At 43.1% G+C, this 7,393-nt stretch overlaps 1 non-coding gene across 1 annotated transcript; it reads right to left on the reverse strand.

The window, feature by feature from the left end:
• Positions 1–6,061: 6,061 nt before the first annotated feature.
• Positions 6,062–6,167, reverse strand: LOC115029836 (U6 spliceosomal RNA). The gene has a single exon (XR_003835392.1). It is a non-coding gene; the product is annotated as a U6 spliceosomal RNA (small nuclear RNA).
• Between the last annotated feature and the right edge of the window lie 1,226 nt (positions 6,168–7,393).

Here is a 7,393-nt window from a genome sequence, read left to right on the forward strand (position 1 = left end):
TTGACTGAGGCAATTTATAGAAGAAAGGGTTTATTTGGCTTATGGTTCCAGAGGGGTAAGATTCCATCCTGTCAGGAAGGTGTGGCTACAAGCATTTATGTAAACAGCATGAAACTGAGAGCTCATATTTCAACCACCAGCATCAACCAGAGAGAACGAACTATAGGTGGGGTTTAAACTTAAACTCAAAAGCCTGCCCCAGTGGCAAAGTTCCTCCATGAAGACCACACTTTCCAAACCTCCCTGTCTTAGTCAGGTTTTCTACTCCTACACAAACATCATGACCAGGAAGCAAGTTGGGGAGGAAAGGGTTTATTCAGCTTATATTTCCATACTGCTGTTCATCACCAAGGAAGTCAGGACTGGAACTCAAGCAGGTCAGGAAGCAGGAGCTGATGCAGAGGCCATGGAGGGATGTTCTTTACTGGCTTGCTTCCCCTGGCTTGCTCAGCCTGCTCTCCTATAGAACCCAAGACTACCAGCCCAGGGATGGTCCCACCCACAAGGGGCCTTTCCCCCTTGATCACTAATTGAGAAAATGCCTTACAGTTGGATCTCATGGAGGCATTTCCTCAATTGAAGCTCCTTTCTCTGTGATAACTCTAGCTGTGTCAAGTTGACACAAAACTAGCCAGTACACTCCCCAAAGGCACCACTGACTGGAGACCAATTGTTCAAATATATGAGACTGTGGGGGACATTCTCTTTCAGTCCAACACAGGCGATGACCCTATGGCTAGTAAGTATTGACCCACTCTTTTATAGATTTATTGATTTTATTTTATATATATGAATGTCTTGCTTGCATGTGTGTCCACCTATGGAGGTTAGAAGAGGGCATCAGATCTCCTGGAACTAGAGTCACAGATGGTTATGATCCACCATGTAGATTCTAGAAACCATATGCCCCTTGGTTTCATATGCTCTTTGCAAGAGCAACAAGTGCTCTTAACCAATGAGACTTCTCTCCAGCTTAAACGGATACCACTCTTATCTTTTCTTATAAATTCAATTAAATTCTATCCCAGTGGTGGTAGTAACACTAGGAGAGGGGCACTAGCACACACTTTTAATTCCAGCACTCTGGAGGCAGAGGCAGGTAGATCTCTGTGAGTTCAAGGCCAGCCTGATCTACAGAGCAAGTTTCCAGGACAGCCAGGACTATACAGAGAAACCTTGTCTTGAAAAAAACAATCGAGGGCTGGAGAGATGACTCAGCCATTAAGAGCCCTGACTGCTCAACCTAAGGTCCTGAGCTTGAATCCCAGCAACCACATGGTGGCTCATAATCAATTGTAATTAAAATCTGATGCCCTCTTCTGGTGTGTCTGAAGACAGCTACAATGTACTTACATAGAATAAATCTTTGGGCCAGAGCGAGCAGAGAGGGTTCACAACCATCTGTACGGCTACATTGTACTCATACATAAAATAAATAAATCTTTTAAAAAATGCAATTGAATAAATGATTGATTGATTAAATTCTGACCCTGTTTACCTAGAGTTAGGGTTAGATTTTATAAGTTAAAGGATTCAGTCTCACAAGATTACCCTCATTTGAGATGTTAGCCACAAATTGGGTATACTTCTTCCCAGTGGACTACAAATCTGGGGGTTTCCATGGGCTCCCCTTATGTTGGATAATTCATTAAAATGGCTCACAGAAATTAGGAGAAAATATCTTTTGTGTTCACTGCTGTATTCTTAAGGAACAGGCAAATAGAAAAGATGCATGAGGTAAGCTGTAGCGGCCTAGGTCTTCCATGTCCTCTCTGGGAATGCTAACACGTTAGTTAGTTTTCTCATAACTTTTACAGAATACATGGCAAATGGACTTGAAGGAAGAAGGATTTATTTTGACTTACAGTTCAGAGGAATGCAAATCGTCACAGAGGTGGAGCCATGGCCGAGCTACACTGTTGTCCTGTCTAGCTTTATGTCAACTTGACACAAGCTAGAGTCATCAGAGAGGAAGGAATGGTAATTGAGAAAATGCCTCCTTAAGGTTAGGCTGTAGGACACTGTGGAAGCCTGTGGAACACTGTGATTGATTGCAGAGGGCCCAACCTGTTGTGGGTGGTGCCATCCCTTGCCTGGTCATCCTGGGTTCTATAAGAAAGCAGAGAGGAAGCCAGTAAGCAGCACCCCTCCATGGCGTCAGCATCAGCTCCTGCCTCCAGGATCCTGTCCTGTTTGAGTTCCCATCCTGACTTCCTTCAATGATGAACAGTAATGTGGAAGTGCAAGTCAAATAAACCCTTTCCTCCCCCAAGCTGCTTTTTGGTCATGGTGTGTTTCTCTGCAGCAATAGAAACCCTGACTGAGATGGCAGCCAAGAAGCAGCAGGGGGCACATGCTGACGTCAGCTCCCTGTCTTGATTTTCCTTTTCACCTGTCCCAGGGCTCCACTTTGTGAGATGGTGCCGCTCCCATTTGGAATAGATTTTCTTTTCTCAGTTAAACCTCTCTGGGACCATGCCTTCAACAGAAATGACCAGAGGTGTGTCTCCTAGGTGATTCTTAGTCCTGCCAAGTTGACGATGAAGATCAGCCATCCCAGCCACTTTCTGAGAACATCAGGGTGTACACCGATCAACTGAAACACACCAATACCCCATTTCTTTAGGGTTTTGACAAAGTATCTTTAAGCATCCTTTGTTAAATCATTGGCCATTGAGGACTGGACTCAACTTTCAGTCCCTTCCCTTTCCCCAGAGGTTGAGGAATGGGGCTGTGGTACTTCGAGTAAAAGTGAGCCCCATATTTGAATGCTTCATCATTAGGGAGTGGTACTACTTGAGAAAGATTAGGAGGCATGGCCTTGATGGAGTAGATGTGTTCTTGTTGGAGGAAGTATGTCATTGGGGGGTGGGCTTTGGCTTTCAAATGCTCACACCAGGCCCCGTGTCACTCTCTTCTCCTGCCTTCAGATCCAGATTTAGAAATCTAGGCTCCTTCTGTAGCATCATGTCTGCTTGTGTGCTGCCATGCTTCTTGCTATTACAATAATGAACTAAAGCTGTGAATTGTAAGCCAGCCCCAATTTAATGTTTTCCTTTATAAAAATTGCTGTGGTCATGGTGTCTCTTCACAGCAATAGAGAGCATTGACTAAAACAAGGGTTGAAAAAAAATTTTTTTTATTTGTTTTTTTTTTTTTTCAGACAGGGTTTCTCTGTGTAGCTCTGGATGTCCCAGAACTCTCTCTGTAGACCAGGTTGGCCTGGGACTCACAAGAGATCCCCTGTTTCTGCTTCCCCAGTGCTAGGAACAAAGGCATGGACCATTACTGCCTGTCAGGGGATGAAATTTCTAGTCCCTTAAATTCCTGGCTGATTTTTCTGATAAGTAGCTCCAATCCTGAATCTTTTGAGCATTCCCCCACCATTATTATCTGCCACACCACCTCCCGTAGGATCTGTGTGACACATTCCACAGACTGAGGTGATTGACCTTAAAAGGGGGAGGCCTCCTGGAACCGGTTGTGGAACTCTTCACCAGAGGAAAAAAAAATTGAGCCGTAGTTCTCATGGCAATTGATCTGTTTTATTTTCTCTTATTCCTTTTCTTATTTACAAGTTCCTGGTAGCCTAGGCCAAGATCTTGAGCGAGAATAATGGGTAAGAAACCATCCCTAGAGATGGGGGTCACTAACATCACTTTATCCCCAAGGAAACCAACACTTTACTTTCTAAATCATTTACAAAACTATTATGCTAAAAACTTTCCCAACAATAAAATTTCATATGGCTACATGTGTGTCATCAGAGGTGGATTTTGGTATATGGTAAAGAAAGCCTTAATTAGAAAGAATTAAAATAGTTTGAATTTATGCATTGAAGATTTATAAAAAATCAGGCACTAGATGATAAATAATAACTGACCATGGGGCTAGAGAGTTAGTTCAGTGGTTACGAGCATTGACAATTAAAAATTTATTAACCTGCTCCTGGAAATATGCCACTAGCCTTGGATGACAGCCCCCACTGACTACATCCTTTTAGAATTGTTATATTTTGATGGTTTATAATGATGTTACCTGTTCTGTTTGTGAATCACTGAATACATAGTTTCAGAGTTGTAATGCTTGGGTGATTTTTGTGCTTTACTGTGTCAAATGACTTTTGTTGGTATTTGTGATTGTCTCACTGGATACAGTTTCTAAGAGATGTAATGTTTGGTTTTTTTAATGTATAAAATCCCCTGCTTGAGAGCTGCAAAATACACTCAGATTCAAACTGCCTCTGTGTTTGTTTCTGTTTGTCACCACCAAATCCTTACCCACCTAGCTTCGAGGACCCTCATTCCAGGGAACCCCATACCCAACTGGGGTGGTCCGTGGCAATTATCAAATAAAAAGCTCATCACTCAGGAGACTCCAAAGGCTTTGGGTTCTGTGCCAGGAACCAGGGAAAAAGACCATACTGTAGTCCCCAGCTGAACTGAGAGCAGGCACTCTCCTTCAGAGGTAACCAGGTCACAGAGGAGGAGCATTGAATTTGTAGGAAAGGCAGTGGTTCTCAAACTGTGGTGCGTTTAGAATCTTCTGGGAAGCTTATTAAAATATAGATTACTGGATCTGACTCAGTAGTCTTAGCAGTGAGGCTCAGATGTGCCAGAGCATGTATCTTTCATAAGATGGGATGGGCTAGAACATTTATCTTTAATAACCTCAATAATTCACAGTGAATGTCCCATGTCACTGAAGTCTGAGGACAGAGAGGTAAGCATAGTTTTGAGTCTCCTGAAATCGCCCAGGAGAAAAAGATCTTTCGTCCCTGGAGATTCTCTGTTGGAACTTCGACATTCAGAAAACTAGCCAGAACTTACATCTTTATGTGGCTTTTCAGTGAAGGTGAGCTTGTTATTTCATAGCTGAGAAAACTGAGGCCCAGGGAAGACTGGGGTCAGAGGTATGGCCAATGTCAAAACTCAGGCATGCCTCGCTCCGGTGCGTTCCTCTAAACAGTACTGACTGACAAGGGAAGGTGTCGAGCTGGGACAACTTGGTTTTGAGCTGAGTCTCTGCTGAGTCTCTGCAGCCTCTGTGTAGCGTGAGTCCTTCCAGAATCCCCAGAGCTGAAGTAATGGCACTGTCAAAGCCACTGTGTGCTACCACATGGGAAAAGCCTCTGCTTCCAAAATCCACTTCCCCAAGCAACTGCCTCCGCAGAAACGACCCAGGAAATCAATAGTCTTGATCAGTATCCTGGCACGGTACGCTGATCTTAGATTCTAGAGAGAGAGAGCGCGAGAGAGCGCGAGAGAGCGAGAGAGCGAGAGAGCGAGAGAGCGAGAGAGCGAGAGAGCGAGAGAGCGAGAGAGCGAGAGAGCGAGAGAGCGAGAGAGCGAGAGAGCGAGAGAGTGAGAGAGCGAGAGAACGAGAGAGAGGAAGAGGGAAGTTGATATGACCTTCTTTCGACTTCCTTATTGTGCCTGCAATAGTTCTGTGTTCCTTAGAACTATTTGCAGGGCCAATCAGAGGAGGCCTGGTTGGACAGCAGCTTTTCTGCTCATTGCTGGAGTAGTCAGACAGATTGCAATAAAAACAAAACAAAACAAAACACCAAACCACACATCACTAGGCACCGAGAGTTGGCTCAGTGGATTTAAGAACGCCTGCTTCTCTTGCAAAGGACCTGAGTTCAGTTCCCAGAATCCGTATGGAGGCCCACAACCATTTGTAACTCCAGTTGCAGGAGATATACGGCCTCTGCAGGAACTGTATTCATGTGATGCACAAGATACACATGTAAGCTAGACACTCACATAGAATAAAAAGAATTATTTTTATCATTAAATAAATTATTTTTAAGTAAAAATAAAAATAAAGAAAAAAATTTAGGAATTTAGAGCTGGGCAATGGTGACTCACACCTTTAATTCCAGCATTCTGGAGGCAGGCGGATTCGAGGTTAAGGATAGCCTGGGCTACACAGAGTAGTCTTGTCTCTAAAAACAAAACAAATCAAAGAAACAAAACAAAACAAAGAAACAAAACATACAAAAGGAAGGAAGAAAAGGAGCACAGCCATTTTTTGATTTTTGGTTTATTTTTTATTTTATTTTATTTTTTATTTCACAAATTTTGGTGTTATCCTTGCTTAGGGCCCATGCAAATCTTCTTTGTATGGTTGGTTCTGACTTTATTGAATCCAAATATGAATCAAGGGGAAATCAAGGCAAGAAAAGGCTCCCTTCCCTCTCTGATGGCTATTCTTGGTTGTCAACTTGACTACATCCGAAATTAACTAAGAGCCAAGTGGCTGGATGTACCTGAAGGGGATTTTTTTTTAAGATCTATTTATTTATTATGTATACAATACCTGTCTGCATGTATCCCTGTGGGTCAGAAGAGGGCACTAGATCTCATTACAGGTGGTTTTGAGCCACCATGTGGTTGCTGGGAATTGAACTCCGGACCTCTGAAAGAGCAGTCAGTGCTCTTAACCTCTGAGCCATCTCTTTAGCCCAGGATTTTTTATTAATTATATCATTTGAAACATGAAAACCTACCCTAAATTCAGATCTTTTGAGATGGGAAGATCCGTCTTTAATCTCTGTGGCAGCCTATGTAAAGGACAGGGAAGAAGGAAATGATTGCTGTCCCCTGGCTTGCGTACCCCGTTGCTGGCAAGTTCACCCCTTCACTGGCATTAGAGTCTAATTATTTAAGAGTCCGACATATACTGAAGACCAGCTGACACATCCAATGTTGTGGACTGAACAATTGCTGAATTCTTGGACTTTTCAATGGGAGGCAGCCATTGTTGGAATAGTTAGACCATAATTTATAATTAGTTATAATTAGTGGATTAGTTATAATCCACTCCTATAAATTTCATTCTATTTGTTGTTGTTGTTATTGTTGTTTTTGAGGCAGAATTCTCTGTGTAACCCTGGCTTCCTATAACTCACTCTGTAGACAAGGCTGGCTTTGAACTCACAGAGATCTGTCTACCTTTGCCTCCAGAGTGTTGAGATTAAAGGCATGAGCCACCATGTCAGGTTATGTAAACCCCATTCATATACATACTTACATACATACAAACATACATACATACAGATATAGATGCAGATACATACATATAGAGATGGACAGAGAGAGAGAGAGAGAGAGAGAGAGAGAGAGAGATAAATGGATTCATTCTATCAGTTCTGTGTCTCTAGAGACCCCTGACTACTATGCCCACACACTCTCTGTATCCTGTGCTGGTTCGGAGCATAGCATCTGCAGCAGTTAATACACAGCCTCAGCATTACTCATGGGACACTGATCCCTGCCACTTACAGACTCACTCTGTCCTCATCTCTGTGGACCCTGAGCCCACGCTTTGTCCTCCATTGGTCCTTCCCTATTGGTCCATCACAGCCTCTACAGCCTTTCTGTTGAGA

Source organism: Mus caroli, unplaced genomic scaffold (genome assembly GCF_978045245.1).
Source record: "Mus caroli unplaced genomic scaffold, Mus_caroli_1 scaffold_18, whole genome shotgun sequence".
Lineage (NCBI taxonomy): Eukaryota > Metazoa > Chordata > Mammalia > Rodentia > Muridae > Mus > Mus caroli.